The sequence below is a fragment of the Nomascus leucogenys genome, chromosome 18 (assembly GCF_006542625.1).
Source record: "Nomascus leucogenys isolate Asia chromosome 18, Asia_NLE_v1, whole genome shotgun sequence".
Classification (NCBI taxonomy): Eukaryota; Metazoa; Chordata; class Mammalia; order Primates; family Hylobatidae; genus Nomascus; species Nomascus leucogenys.
In genome coordinates, this window is record NC_044398.1 from 74,347,652 (window position 1) to 74,364,055 (window position 16,404).

General features: G+C 38.9%; 1 protein-coding gene across 2 annotated transcripts in view; it reads left to right on the forward strand.

The window, feature by feature from the left end:
• Nucleotides 1-3,076: 3,076 nt before the first annotated feature.
• Nucleotides 3,077-16,404, forward strand: part of RNF180 (ring finger protein 180) — a 224,092-nt gene continuing 210,764 nt past the window's right edge. The window contains exon 1 of one of the 2 annotated variants that reach the window (XM_003265981.3): nucleotides 3,077-3,287. The gene's annotated coding sequence lies outside the window, so the exon portion shown is untranslated. The remainder of the gene's footprint in view (nucleotides 3,288-16,404) is intronic. The other variant, XM_030798531.1, reaches the window with a different exon arrangement.

Sequence of the window (16,404 nt, forward strand, 5' to 3'; positions counted from 1 at the left end):
TGCTGTCTCCAAATCACCCAAATGTCCTGCTAGGGCCTCAAATGGCATGAATTGCATCAAACAATGTTGGGTTTGTAGGAAGAAATTGAAATTGCTTTATTATTTCAGTCTTGTTGGAAATTATAATTTATGCCAGAGGTTATAAAATTCAACTGTTAGGTAATGAGATTATTGACACAGGTGCTTTGGGAAGACTAAGGATTCAGCTAGCCATTATATCCGGTGTGATGAGAGATAATGTTAGTTAATATTTAGATACTAATTATCTAGCAGTTAAAATAAATCTGTACTTATCTTGTATCTTATAATCATAAAGCTGAGTTTTTGTCTTTTACTAAAATGTAAATGATCTTCCTGAAATATTGAAAATCATACTCTTCGTTTGTACTTTTGAGATGATGAATATTTGTTAAGATGTTTATTAAAGCAAAAAGTGTTTCTTCACTTCTGGTTGTAAAATGACTGGAGAGGTTGTTTCTAGTTTATCACACCTGTGCAAATTAATTCCTCTCTAGAGTCATGGGTTCTCATACTTGACCTTTCCTTAGAATCATCTGATATCCCACATCAAGAAATTCTGATTCAATTGTACCAGAGTAAGAACAGGGCATTGGTATTTTCACAAGCACTCCAGGTTATTCCAATGTGCTTCCAAGGTTGAGAATCATTGCTCAGAAGTTACACTTTTTAAGGTTGCTCAATAAATATGGGACACCCAGTTAAATTTTAATTTTTAGTAACCAAACATTTTTAGTGTGTTTTATACTAAGAATTAATTCACTGTTTATCCAAAATTCGATTTTAACTGGGCATCCTGTGTTTTTATTTGCCAAACTTGTCAACCTTATCATTTCTCTGAGTTCATCCCTGTGATTTCATCAGAAATAAGAGATTATATTACATTACTAACTCAGAAAGCATCAAGACTTTCATCTTGTCTTTCTTCTTTCAGGCCTGTTTGTAATAAATCTTGTACCTCCAAAAGTTTATTTCTTTAAAAAGGAAGCACTGCAAATTCAGCCAGGAGGCCAATCTTTTCCTCTAGAAGTTGCCCACATTCTCTCTCTTGTGTGTTTCCAGGGTGGTTCCCTCCAGGAAAGGAAGGTCAAGTCTCTCTCAGGCTTCAAAGCTCTCTGACATTTCTTGCCATCTCATCCTTCTGATTCTAGCTGGAGAAGGTTTTCTGCTTTTAAATGTTCATGTGATTAGGCTGGGCCTGCGTAGGTAATCAGAAATAGTCTCCCTATTTGGGTCAGTCACTTTTATTACATCAGTAAAGTCCCTTTTCTATATACTGCAACAACTTTACAGGATCCAGAGATTAGAATGTGGACATTTTGGGGGAGCCATTCTGCCTACCACAGTTGTTGCAGGTGTCACCTTCACTTCTCTCTTCTATCAGATTCTCTGCCTAACCACTTTGTTATAGAATACGTCCTCCAATTGCTTCCTGAGAAAGAATGCATGAAAATACTACTTAAACTTTTGTATATTTGAAAATGTCTTTTTAAACCTCATACTTCAATTTCAAAATAGGAAATCATTTTTTCTCAGAATTTATATTTTATTTATGTTTCTGTGGAGAATCCAATGCCATTCTGATTTCTAAATCTTCATAAATCACCTCCTATTTTTTCCTCCATGAAAGCTATTAAGATCTCTCTGACTCATGTGGTTTGAAATTTCACAACTTTGTTATAGATAATTTTTATCCATTAAACTGAGAGCTCATGTGCTTCTGTCCTTTAGCTCTGAGAACTGTTGTCCTTGTTTTCTTTGGTAATTATCTTTCTTCTCTTTGCTCTACCAGCTGTTAGATATTTCACCTTTCCTTGCCTAACTGCCCTGGCTAGTGCCTCTACTATAATGTTGAATAGAAGTAGCAACAATTGACATCCTTGTCTTATTCCTGATCTTAGGTGAAAATGTTCATTCTTTCAAGATTAAGTATGATGTTAATTACGGATTTTTCATAGAGGCTCTTTATTAGGTTGGAGAAGTTTCCTTTTATTCCTAGTTGAATTGTTTATATCAAGAAAGGGTGTTAGATTTTGTCAATTGCTTTTCCTTCATCTTTTGAGATGATCATGTGGTTTTTGTCATTTAGTCTATTAAAGTAGTGTGTTACATTAATTTTGTATGTCACACCAAACTTGCATTCCTGAGATAAATCCTACTTGGTCATGTTGTATAATTTTGTTTAATGTTGCCGGGTTTGGCTTGCTAGTATTTTGTTGAGGATTTTTATGTTACTATGTATAAAGTATATTGTCTCTAGTTTTCTCGTGATGTCTTTCATTTTGTTCTTTATTTCCTTGTATTTCCAGATGGGAAGTCACTGCATACAGCCCTAATCTTAGGACAAGTTTCCAAATAAGCCACTTCAGGCAAATAAAAATTTCTGTATCTAGCAGAGAAACAAAGCTGTATATTTTTTTTGAGGTTCCCTCCCAGCTTCCTTCCCTCTCCTCAAGCCAACTAATAAAACTTGCTTTTCATATTCCAAATCTTATTTATAGTCGTTTGATCATCTATGAGGCACCTGCAAGTCAACATTTACTGCAAGCGGCCCCCTCCCTCACTCCCTAAATAAGTACTTTTGATTTACCGCCAGTCATCAACTCACCTCCCAACTGCAATTTGTCAAGAGTACTGTCAGGTGCACTTTAGTGGTTAATCTCCTTGCACATCGGTGGAACTTTAGGCACAAGAAGGTAAGCAACGAAGATAGTGATATACGAAGGGAAAACTAAACCCAGGTGGTGTTGCCAGCTTAAAAGTCGTAGGCATGGGGATGGGTGGATGCGGCGCCGGCCTAAGATTTTAGCAGGGAACAGACCCAGCAGTTGGCTTGGATCTCTGAACTCCAGAAAAGGCCGAGTGAGGACAAGGGAGACCACAGGGATAATTTCTGTGGCTCTGGTAAGGGGATAACAAGGGAGAAAAACTTTCTCACGGTTCCATCTGGCCGGCGGCGCTTGTCTGCCTGCGCGGGGTCAAAGCCCGGCGCCGCCCACGCGCGGCTCGGGTGGGAACCCGCAGACGTGGGGTGAGCAGGGCCGCTGGCTGCGGCGGGCGAGCGCCGGGGCGCCACGTCCGAGGCCGCGGGGTCCGGGCTGCAGGCGCAGCTCGAGCGCTTTCCGCGGGGTTTGGCTCCTGTCGCTTCCCGTCTCGCCGAACCGGCATCGCCGCCGCCGGAGCCGCAGCGAGTCCTCAGAGCCTGGCTGCTGGCTCCCGGCAGCGCCGGGACGGGGCGCGAAGCCGGAGGCCCCGGGACGTGGACACAGGTAAAGGCCGGCGGGTCGGAGTCGGGCGGGGCGTGGCGGCGGCGCCTCTCGGAGGGACCCGGCCTCGGCCGGGCCCTGCCCAGCCGCGGTGGCCTGGGCCCCCACGTTGGCCCAGGCGGGGACGTGCCAAGGAGCTGGGCTAGGGCTGCCGCTGGCGTGGCCGCCTCTCGCCTGGGCCTCAGGTGACGCGGCGGCGGCTTAACTTTCGCACCTGAGGCTCTCGGAGCAGCCTCGGGGCACGCCCGCCTGGAGGTTGGAATTACACGGGGTCGAAAAAGCTGAGCCCTGGAGGCGAGGCGCTGGAGGTGTGGCGGAGGAGGCCGGGGAAGGTGGGGTGGGTGCGGAGGGTCCAGTACTGAACACTCTCCAGGTCTGAGGTGGGGAACTGCGTCTTGTTTAATTTCGGAGCTTGTGGGGACCACACAACCCCTTGCACGGCCGGCTCCCTCTGCGGGGTTCCACTTTCCTTTGTCTAGTCCATTTCAGTATCGGCGTCGCAGTCGCTTTTGTTGCAGCCTTGGGTCCGGAGTGTACGACTTTCTGCTAGGCAGAGGTCATAAGCTCTGAAATCCATCGGGGCGGAGGTGGGGAGATGGTCCTTTGGTGGGAAATTACTGGTGCTGTTATGAGCACTAACACGTATATTCTACCTTGTTTTTTTTTCGAGATAGTGCTCATTATTTTCGTAGCATCTAACAGTTGTAAGTGCACCTGTGAGAGCATTCATTAGTTAACTTCAAAGGAGCATTATGCGGACGGGTTACTATTATCCCATTTTATAGACCAGACAGCTGAGGCACCCAAGAGGAAAAGTGATTATATCAAAACTAAGCAGTGAATCCTTGTGAAATCTGTGATTAGAACTTGTTGACTGGAGTCGTCCTTGGTCCAGTTGGTCTCTTAGCCTCAAACAAAATTTAGCTCTCGAAGATGGACGGTCTGATGCTCATTGTATTTTTATTTACTCATTAATTGTTAAAACTTTTCATAAAAAATAGAGTCGATTCCCTTCAGACTCCTGTTATAGTACCCCTAAAAGTGATACTTGAAAGATCATAAACACTTCAGTTTCAAATGAGTGGTATCATTTGAGTCGTAGAAAGAAGTAGAATTCCGTTGTCTTTTATCTGTCAAACTTTCATCTCTTGTATAAATGTAGTGCCACTGGCAGCCCAAATATACTTGGTGACAATGGCAGAAACTCTAAATATTTATTGAATAAGTAGAATCGAGGAGGCGAGCTGTTAGGTTTCTCGGAATATTTGAGCAAGTTTTTTCTCATAAAGAATCAAAAATTTAGGAGAATAGTCATTTTAATTATTGTAATGAAAATTATCTCGTAATTGTGTGAGTGTTATGTTGTACTTTATCTGTCTGGAACCATCAGCAATTTATCATTTTCTCTAGGGTTTGCTCTTCGTTTCATCAATGGTATTTTATTACCCCATTTTTCTTCGTCTCTTTCATTTTTTGTGTGTGTGATTTTTCAAAGTGAAGATTTTTTCTTCGAAAATTCAAAAAATAATATTGAAAAAATCAACAAGATTTCCTTCTTGATAAAATAGACTTAATTAGCAGTTTTTTGAGTGTGTCTGAGGACCGACACCAGCCTCTTTAATAAGCACCTCATACGTGAAGCAGGAACTCTTTCAGGCAAGAATGCAATAAATTAATCATTTAAATATATTTCTGTAATATTTTATGACATAGCTACCTGAATAATAATGCTTTTTACTCTGACAGTGTCTTTTCATTAAGGAGCATAAAGATTAAAAATTTCGCTTAAATTTTGCTAACTACGTAGTACAAGGGGACAGTGTGCTTAGACTTAATTGTTGCTTTCATGGAATAAACCCGGTTCTCTCTCTCTTATACCACCTCCATTTGGCCATCTGAAAAAAGAATGGTAATCTGTCCTTTCCTTCATAGGGATATTTGGGGAATTAATGAAGTAATATCTCGAAAGTAGTTTGAACTCCACAGAAGAAAGCAGCTTTGTAACTTTGAAATGTGATTGCAGTCTTGAAACATTTTCCCTCCTTAAACATGCTGTCGTTTATATTTTTAGAGAGTGATCATTCCAAGTAGTCACCTCAGGAGGCTAAAAACTTATTCCAGTAGTGCTGCAGCCATTCATAATTATTTTGTATTTTTTGAAATTTCTAGTTAATTTACAAGCAAAAACATTTCATGACAATGTTCATAAACACTTGTTTTTGTTTCTATTTTTTAATCAAAAAACTAATTCAGCTTGAGTACCTATTTTCTTTGCTAAATTTGGCAGAATGATTTCTACATGGTTGTAAAACTCAGTTCTACCTTCAAGATTTTACCACTATTAAGGATATTTAAAGGATTGTCCTGATGGCTATGAAGGCAGTTTCATAAGGACAGTTTAAAAATAGTTTAAAATAATGACAGACATTATTAGAATAAGTTTGCAACCTTCCCAGAAGTCTACTACAAAGGGGACAATGCTTACCTCTAGGCTGAAGTTCTGTGCATATGTGCACATTTGCATGTAATCTCTATTGTAACCTATCAATTATCTCTTTTCATCACATTGATCTCTTAGAAATTAGATATTTTACTTACAGATTAAATAGAGTACATTAAGTAGATCACATCATACGGGAACAGTCTTAGATTGGGAGTGTATTTCACAGAGAAGTTTGGATGTCACATACATTTAAATTTAAATATTTGTAACAATTTTGAATAATAAAATGTGGCTCCATATTATATGTTTTGAGTGTAATACAGCCGAGGCAATATAGCCTCAAAATATAAAATTGCTATTTTCAAAAAAAAAGTTATTAACAAGTTGTGTGTGCAACAGACTTTCCTGACCACACCAATGTCAAAAGAAAAAATTTCGACAAATTTAGTTTAAATATCAAATTGGCTTTTATTAGCAATTCTGAAATTGGGTAGCGTCTCATTCCATAAAATAGAATGCCATGCCCTAGGCATGGCAGAATAGTTGGTTTTTGTAAGGTGAGAACAAGGAAACAGTGTTTTTAAAAGTCTGTTGGTTAACATCAGATTACTTAAGGTTACTTATAAGTGTTAAAGCAGAAGGGGCTACTTATGCCAGCTTAGGTTTACTAAGCCCTTTCCTGTTGCAGCGAATCTCCTGTTTTCAGGAAAAACTAGTTTGGTCTATGACCTACTTCCTTACAGTTTCAGATTGATTATGTGGCACTGAGCATGAGTGACTCCCTTTTGGTTTGATCTCTTGGGGCCTAGTGGAGGAGCTCCGTCTAAAACAACGTCCTGTTGTAAATTTTATTTAACAATTCTGTCCTTTCAGTAAGCTTTCACCTAAGTGAGAGTGTGACCAAAACTTAGGGCATTAACGCTACTCTCAGTTACTATCATTCTGGGTTTTCATTAATAGGTTAGGTGTCCTCATTGTCATGGGTTTCTTTGAGTTTTTATCGTATCAGCTGGAGAGAGATCATTGACATTCATCAGATTGCTGCACGCAGTCATTTAAAACTTTTGAGAGAAGGTAGCACACTAGGGAGACTACTATTATGACTATCAGAAAGATAATACCAAGAGTTTGGAATGTACTTCTTAATCAAAGTTCCCATGAACCAAACCCACTGAAATTGAACAGATCAAAGAACAAGACAGACAAAGAATCCACTCATTTTAACCAAGTAGCCTGTTCTTTACTTTTTTTTGCAACTGAGTCTCTATAATACCAGGATTTATCCATGTGCAACAATAAGTGTTACCAACTGCAAAGACTCCTCCGTCTTTGACCAGTAGAAATCTAGAGCAATTCTGTTAATATCTAGTATAACTTTAACAAGAGAATTCAAGGAAGTCTTGTGCAGCTATCGCATTGCAGTAGAATCATCTATAGAGCCTATTGTGAGGGATAAATTCTAATCATTACTTCATTTGTATTACTCCAAGGCATAGGAAAAGGGACCTAACAAAGCCAATCCAAAAGGGTTAATGCCTCTTGGCAGCGTTCTCTTTAATCTATGACATAGCTTAGGAGGAGTGAGCCAGTGTTCCACTTCTGGATTATGGAGTGACAACTTACCATTTAGATTTTTAGCCCACATTGGCCCTTCATCCTCTACCTGTCAAGGCATGAGGTTGCCTGTGTGTAAGGTTGGCCACAGAATTATCCACAAATAATGATATACCCTGTGGGTGCACATAAGGACTGCTTTCCAGTTCTGTTCATGGATATATTGCTTGGAATGGTGGATTTAGTAGTTTCTAGCCAAGAATCTGAAGCAGAGTTTACAGGTTAAAAAACTGTAATATGTTTGCACATAAGTCAGTTTGAAATAAACTCTATTCAGGCTTTTGGTACAATCCTGTCTTATGATACACTCATTTGGACTTGGTTCTTGTATCCCATGACTGGATTAAATTAAAACAGAGAGAACAAGTGGGTCTAGAAGTCTGACTCTATAACAGGGACCAGTAGTACAATTTGAACAAGCAGTTGTGTTAGGGATGTTTTTAAGTTAGCCACTGATTGGACTAAAAGATCTTTTAAGTTATGTAAAGATTTGGGTTTGGCAGGACAGATCCAACACTCTGTGAAGTTACCTACAGAAGCAACTGGTTATGACAGTATTATCCTACCAAGCGGGGAGGATCTTTTTCTGATGTCTTGGGAAAAGCCATCCACAGTGTGAAGTCATCAACTTCTTATCCTGGTTAACTTGCTTTTTAAGGTCTGTGGCTTAAGAGAAGCAAGTGGTATCAGGAGCTGGTCTTTTATGAGGGAGATGTGAATCCAGGGGTCAGCACCTTTGAGTTTAGCTGCAATGCCTGTAGTCAGGAGCACTTGGTAGGGTCCTTTCCAGTGGGATTCAAGAGCAGTCTTTCTTTGATGACATTTCCAGAATACCCAATCACCAGGTTCCAACAAGCCTTTTTGGATCTGTGTCTTGAAAGTCTTCCTTTACCTGTTGGTGATAACTTTTAGCATAGTGCATTAAGAATGTACAGTATTGGGTCATTTCAACATGGGTCAATTAGGGATCTACATTTGGTGTAATAGCCAAAGATATGGAGTAACCAGCAATAATTTCATAAGACGTTAACTTGTGTTTTCCAGCAGTGTTGCTCTGAAGAGTCATAAGAGCCAGAGACAGAATTTTAGGCCAAAGAAGGCTAGCGGTGTCAGATAAGTTGGAAATTCTGAGGTTAAGTATTCCATTAGTTTTATCAACCTTACCAGAGGACTGAGGGGGGTAACGACAATGATAATGCTAGACTGTAAAAATTGAAGTAGTGCATGAATTACCTTCCAGTAAAACGAGTGGCTCAGTAACTTGAAATGGCATTCAGTATATACCCCAGGTGTGAAGTACTACTTTTGGCAGTTTTGTTTTACAGTAAGTGCATTGTCAGCCTTTTGACATGGGAAAGCCTGAGCCCATCCAGAGAACATATAGACTATAACAGGCACATATAGACTATTGCAAGTACATGCTTGATGGGAGTGGATGAAGTCTCATTGTACATATTCAAATGGGCCTAATGGTTGGAGTAAGGGGTGATCATTCCAGGGGAACATAAGGAGACTTTCTTGGATTAAGAGTTTGCCAGGTTAAATATTGATTTTAAATAGCTTTTATAACTTTATAACAATTTTCCCACCACAACTTTTTGATCGTTTGATCTATCTTGTCAGTACCATTATGGATAAGGGAATGTAAGAAGCATAACAAATATCCCTTAAGCGACCTTTGGAGTACCAAGTGGCTGTCTTGGCCTTCCCAGAACTTGGAAAGGAAATTACAAGAACATCCTTCTCATTCCCAAAATTCTTTTTAATTTTTAGAGGCCTTCTCCACCCCCCACCTCCCCAATAACTAACAGCATCTGGGTATAAGGAGGCAAAGTTAAGTAGCAGGGAGCATGCCTTACTGTTTCCAGCTGTTGGATTTAGATAAAAGACCTCACAGAGTTGGGTAACATTTTTGGCATGAAAATCAGTTGGGACACTTACCTGATATTCAGCCTCAGTTCTCTTTGTTTGAGCTCTTTTTTTATAACAGTAATCTCTTGGGGCATCAGTATCCAGCAAGGAGCTTATCAATTTGTGGGCCAATTTTTATTGGTATGCCTGAAAAAGTGAGGAAACCTCTCTGCTTCCAAAGTGTTTCAAAATCACAAACCACTTCAAATGCATAGTGACTGTTAGCGTAAATGCTGACAGACTAATTTTTAGATAAAATGCAAGCACAGGTATGTGTGCGAGTATTCCCCAGTGCCTGCTTTAATGTACAAAAAGGATTACAGGTTTTGAATCATTGGGCAATTCTAAAGCAGGGGGCTGGAGGTCGTTGTACTACCCTTTTTCATTCTACAAAGGCTGCCTCATGTCCCCCCCCAACCCCCCACAAGGAATGGGTTTAGGAACTGAACTTTTAGTGAGTTCAGTAAGTTGGGATGCTAAGAGTAAACATTTAGGAAACCTGTAGATGGCAATATCCAACTAACTCTACTAACATATTAAGTTGTCTCTTAGTTCTGGGCCTGGGAAAATCATGGATAAGCCTAAGTTTATTAGGAGACTTGGATACTTGCAGCACTTAGATCATGTCTTAAATAGTAAATAGTATCTGATGATAAATATAATTTTTCTATGGAGACCTTATGTCCTTTCTCTGTTAACTGTTAATAGGTAGATGAAATACTCTTAGGATGCCTCCTCAGTGCATGAACAAAGAGGTCCTCCACGTATTGCAGGAGAGTTGACCCTCGATACTGGAGGGTGTGCTCAAGTCTTGATGGAGCACTTGAGAGAAGTAGGAGGGGGCTTCAGTGAACCCCTGAGGCATGACTGTCCAGGTACATTGTTGATTATTCTAGGTGAAAGCAAATAGATATTGACTGTCATGGTCAGTGGGAATGCTAAAAAAGGCTGAACATAGTTCTACCACTGTCAACTGTTTAGAATTTGGGGGACCTGGGAGAAAAAGGTATTTGGGTTTGGAACCACTGGGAAATGTAAAATAATTATCCTGGTAATGACTCTTAGATCCGGACAAATTGCCATCCTTGCCTGTTAGGCCTTTGTCCCTAGTATACAACAAACTGTACAAAAAATAGAATCACATTAACCAAAACCAAATATCCTTGATACAGTATATATTAACCATTTAATTAAGGTTTTTATTTTCTTTTACAGAGACAAATTTTAATTACTTGAATTCCCAAAGTAGAAACCACCCAATAATATTTAAATGAGAATTATTTTACACATTTCTTGAATGTATATACAATTTTTGTTGTCATATTTTTGTAAATAGCCATTTAATTTCACTGTACTTTTATTTATAATTGACATATTTTTGACATATATTGTGCATATTTGGGGGTGCAGTGTGATGTTCTGATACATGTATGTTTTGTATGATGATTAAATCAAGATATTTATTACCTCAAAGATTTGTCATTTATGGTGAGAACATTCAAAATTCTCTCTTCTTGGTATTTTGAAATATATACAATATAGTGTCATTAACTATAGTCACCTTGCTATGCAGTAGATCACCAAAACTTATTCCTTGTACGTAACTGCAAGTTTGTACCTATTGACCAATCTCTCTCCCTCCTCCTTTCCCTTTCCCCTTTCCCTTTTCCCTCTCTCCCCTTTTCTACTTCCCAGATTCTGGTGACTGCTGTTCTCCTCTCTACTTCTAGGACATCAACTTTTTTTTTTTTTTTTTTTGAGATGGAGTCTCATTCTGTCACCCAGGCTTGAGTGGAATGGCATGATCTCGGCTCACTGCAACCTCTGCCTCCCGGGTTCAAGTGATTCTCCTGCCTCAGACTCCTGAGTAGCTGGGAATATAGGCATGCACCACCACGCCCAGCTAATGTTTGTATTTTTAGTAGAGAGGGGGTTTCACCATGTTGGTCAGGCTGTTCTCGAACACCTGACCTCATGATCCACCTGCCTTGGCCTCCCAAATTGTTGGGATTACAGGCGTGAACCACCATGCCTGGCCTGATAACATCTGTTTTAGGTTGCACATGAGTGAGATTATGCAGATTTTGTCTTTCTGTGCTTGGTTTATTTCACTTAATATAATGTCCTCCAGACTCATCCATGTTGCTACAAATGACAGGACTTCATCCCTTTTTTTTGGCTGAATAGTGTTCCATTGTGTATATATACCACGTTTTCTTTATCCATTCATTCTTTGATGGACACTTAGATTGATTCCGTATCTTGGGTATTGTGAATAGTATTGTAATAAACATGGGAGTGCTGATGTCTCTTCAGCATACTGATTTCATTTCCTTTGGATATATACCCAGTAGTGGGATTGCTGGATCATTTTGAAGTTCATTATTAATTTTTTGAGGAACCTCCATACTGTCTTCAGTAATGGCTGGACAAATTTACAAATTTACATTCCCACCAACAGTATATAAGAATTCCTCATTCTTCATATACATTCCAGCATTTGTTTTTTGTTTTTTTTTTTTTGTCTTTTTGATAACAGCCATTCTTTTTTTTGTTTGTTTGTTTTGTTTTGGTTTTTTTTTTTTTTTTTTTTTTTTTTTGAGATGGAGTCTTGCTGTCTCCCAGGCTGGAGTGCAGTGTCGTGATCTCAGCTCACTGCAAGTTCCGCCTCCTGGGTTCACGCCATTCTCCTGCCTCAGCCTGCCGAGTAGCTGGGACTACAGGTGCCCACCACCACGCCTGGCTAATTTTTTGTATTTTTAGTAGAGATGGGGTTTCACCGTGTGCGCCAGGATGGTCTCGATCTCCTGACCTCATGATCCGCCCATCTCGGCCTCCCAAAGTGCTGGGATTACAAGCGTGAGCCACCACGCCTGGCTGATAATAGCCATTCTAATTGGGGTGAGATTATATCTCATTGTGGTTTTAATTTACATTTATATTTCCCAAACGGTAGTGATCATTGAACATTTTATCATATACCCCTTGGCCATTTATATGTCTTCTGTTGACATCTGTTCAGGTCTTTTGCTCATTTTTTATTAGGTTATTATTTTGCTGTTGAGTTAAGTTCCTTATGTCTTCTGGATATTAACTCAGATGCATAGTTTGCAAATATTTTTCCCATTCTATAGGTTCTGTTTATCGATTGTGTCCCTTGGTGTGCAGAAACTTTTTAGTTAAATATAATCCTGCTTGTCTATTTTTGTTTCTGTTGCCTGTGTTTTTGAGGTCTTATCCAAAAAATCATTGCTCAGACCAAGGCTATAAAGCATTTCCCTCATGTTTTCTTCTGGTAGTTTTACAGGTTCAGGTTTTACATTTAAGTCTTTAATCCAGTTCCTTTTTTTTTTTTTTTTTAGATGGAGTTTCACTCTTATTGCCCAGGCTGGAGTGCAGTGGCACGATCTTGGCTCACTGCAACTTCCACCCCCCGGGTTCAAGCGATTCTCCTGCCTCAGCCTCCCAAATAGCTGGGATTACAGGCATGTGCCACCACACCTGGCTAATTTTGTATTTTTAGTAAAGATGGGGTTTCTCTATGTTGGTCAGGCTGGTCTTGAACTCCCAACCTCAGGTGATCTGCCCACCTTGGACTCCCAAAGAGCCGGGATTACAGGCATGAGCCACTGCACCAGGCCAATCCGTTTCTATTTTGAGGTGATTTTTTTTTCATATGGTAGAAGACAGGGGTTTAGTTCATTCTTCTACATGTGGATATTCAGTTTTTCCAGTATCATTTATTTATGAGACAATCCTTTTCCTAACGTGCCTATTATACCTTTATCAAAAATCAGTTGGTTGTGTGTGGATTTATTTCTGTGTTCTCAATTCTCTTCCATTAGCCTTTCTATTTTTATAACAGTACCATACCATTTTGATTACTATAGTTTTGTAGTATATTTTGAAGCCAGATAATACGATCTCCAGCTTTATTCTTTTTGCTCAAGATTACTTTGGCTATTTGGGGTCTTTTGTGGTTCTGTATGAATTTTAGGATTTTTTTTCATTGCTTTGAAAAATGTCATTGGTATTTTAATAGGGATCGCATTAAATCTGTAGATTGCCTTGAGTAGTATGGACATTTTAACAATTAATCTAATCCATGAACACAGAATATCCTTCTATATATTTGCATCCTCTTCAATTTCTTTTATCAATATTTTATAATTTTTACAATAGAGATCTTTGACATGCTTGGTTAAATTTATTTCCAGGCATCTAATTTTTTGTAGTTATTGCAAATGAGATTGCGTTCTTGGTTTCTTTTTCAGATAATTCTCTATTGGCACATAGAAATGCTACTGAATTTATATATTGATTATGTATCTTACAACTTTACTGAATTTGGTAATTAGTTCTAACAGTTTTTTGGTGGAGTCTTTAGGATTTTATAAATCCTGGAAGATTTTGAGAAGAACTGGTGTTAGTCTTGAAATGTTTGATAGAATTCAGCAGTGAAGCCATCAGATCCTGGGCTTTTACTTTGATGTGAGACTTTTTATTACTGAGTCAATCTCATTTATTATTGGTCTTAATGTAAAGGTTTTCTATTTCTTCATAGTTCAATCTTGGTAGGTTGTATGTATCTAGGAATTTGTCAATTTGTTTTCAGTTTTCCAGTTTGTTGGCATACAGTTTTCATAATATTTTCCTTTGTATTTCTGTAGTATCATTTGTAATATCCCCTTTTTCATTTATAATTTTATTTGAGTCTCCTGTCTTCTTTTTCTTAAAGTTCTGTCAGTTTTATCTTTCCAGAAAGCCAGCTCTGTTGTGCTAATCTTTTGTATTGTTCTTTTTAGTCTCTTCTCGAAAAAGTCCCTTTTTGTGGGGAATGCCAGGTACTTCTAGTCAGCCATCTTGGTGACATCACTATTAACAAGGTGTTTTCTTGCTTTCTTCGATTTTAGAAAATTTTTGAGAAATGACGGCTGAGTTTCATAAAAAAGCTGGCTGAGGAAATTGGAACTCCTGGGTTTCTTAATCTTGATAAATTTTTCCGTAGCAAGCAGAAATACTGGAGAATATTCTCTTAGTAATTGAATTGTCCTTATGTTTTATAATCTCTTTACCTGATTAGTTCACTAATGGTTTGATATCTGGAAAACCTTAGAAACAACCACAGCTGTTTAAAAGCAGCTTTAAAACATCTGTGGTAAAATTGCTGAAATAAACAGTGAGGCTTGTTCTGAATGAGAATTGCCTAGCCTATTCAGAAACCTGTTGAAAAAATCTATCCTAGAGGCCAAAATTGATGTATGGACACATATTTTGGGCAGCAAGGAATGAAGAGAATAGACATGTGGGCCAGTGGTGTTATAGGTAAATTGGGGGCTGTCTACTCAAAGTTTGTTTAATAGAGTTAGAAATTAACTGCATAAGGAGAAGTTCTATCTTTCTGGCCAAATTTTGCTCAGATCTCTGGTTTCAAGGTGGAATTTGTTATTTCCCAGATTCTTTTCTGATGATACGTAAAGCGTGTAATAGATATTTGTGTAGGTACACGTGTCTGACTTAGAACTACTAAGGCTGTAGAGTCAGAAATAAAGCTTTCTCTGCTCAAGTCAAACATTATGCTTACTGCTAGCCAAAAAACCCTACACTTTCCCAACTTAGTGTTTTGGCTTATTTATTTTCCTTGTTTTAGATGTCCATATCTCTTCATTCTACTTGGCTAATGCTATTTAAATCCCCCCTATACTTTAAGACCCAACTGGAAGACTAATCTCTTCACAAAGCTTTCCCTGACTCCCTAATTCTTGTTTCTTGCCCTTAGTTTGTCTACTACTACTTAATTGCTAGTTATTCTCTGTGTTCTCAATTATTTCATTTATTTTGGCCATGAACTTGTTCTCTATCTAGATTTTTTTCAAAGGCATAAATTATGCCATGTATATATATATACATATATACACATATATATACATATATATACACATATATATACATATATACACATATATATACATATATATACACATATACATATATATACATATATATACACATATATATACATAGATATACACATATGTATATATACATATATATATTTTTTCTTTCCTTAATCGCACATAATACCTAGAACAGTGGTTAATAGCGGTATATATCAGCTTATAAGGTTAGATCTACAGAAGAAATTTATTACTCTGATACTCTGGTATAAAGCATAACTTAGTAATGTCAGTCAGTGTTCTGGTAGAAAATAGATGACATACTCAAATGAGGCAACTGAGATGAGTTTAATTTAAATAGGTGTCTCTAGGTTAAAATAAACCAACAATGGATGATGAAGCACCCCAAGACTAGCAATAATGAGAGTCATTATCATCCCTAGGCCTGAAGAGGCAAGAGAAGGACCATTACTGAAACCCACATGGAAACTATGTAGAAAAGGCTGCCTGGGACCGGGCGCGGTGGCTCACGCCTGTAATCCCAGCACTTTGGGAGGCTGAGGTGGACAGATAATGAGGTCAGGAGATCGAGACCATCCTGACTGACACAGTGAAACCCCGTTTCTACTAAAAATACAAAAATTAGCTGGGTGTGATGGTGTGTGCCTGTAATCTCAGCTACTCAGGAGGCTGAGGCAGGAGAATTGCTTGAACCCGGGAGTCGGAGGTTCCAGTGAGCTGAGATGGCGCCACTGCACTCCAGCCTGGTGACAGAGCTAGACTCCGTCTCAAAAAAAAAAAAAAAAAAAAGAAAGAAAAGGCTGCCCGACAAGAACTCTGGCCTTTGTGTGATCTGACAGGGGAGCACCAGAGGGAATATACCCCAGCCTCACACTTTTCCAGTCCTTTGATCTCCACCTGATGCTTTCCACTGGCAGACAATATTGGAAGCCAAAAGGCAAGACAGCCTTGTTGTAGCAGTCCAAAAGTCAGCCTCCTAGGAATTAGAGCAAAGTTAAGAAGGTAAAGAGTAGACTCTGGAATGTGGAGCAAAGAATATCCAGCACTGTAATCATATCAAGAGAGTGTTTCAGTTACAGTTAATGTTTTATGCCTTTTTGTGCTGTTTTTATTTCTTGAAAGGCACCTATGTTTTTCTAGCCTAATTCAGTTACTAACATCCAAGAACATTGTATTATTGTTGCATTGCATATGAAACACAGCTGCTGTCTCCTTTTCTTGTGGTATTAACTTG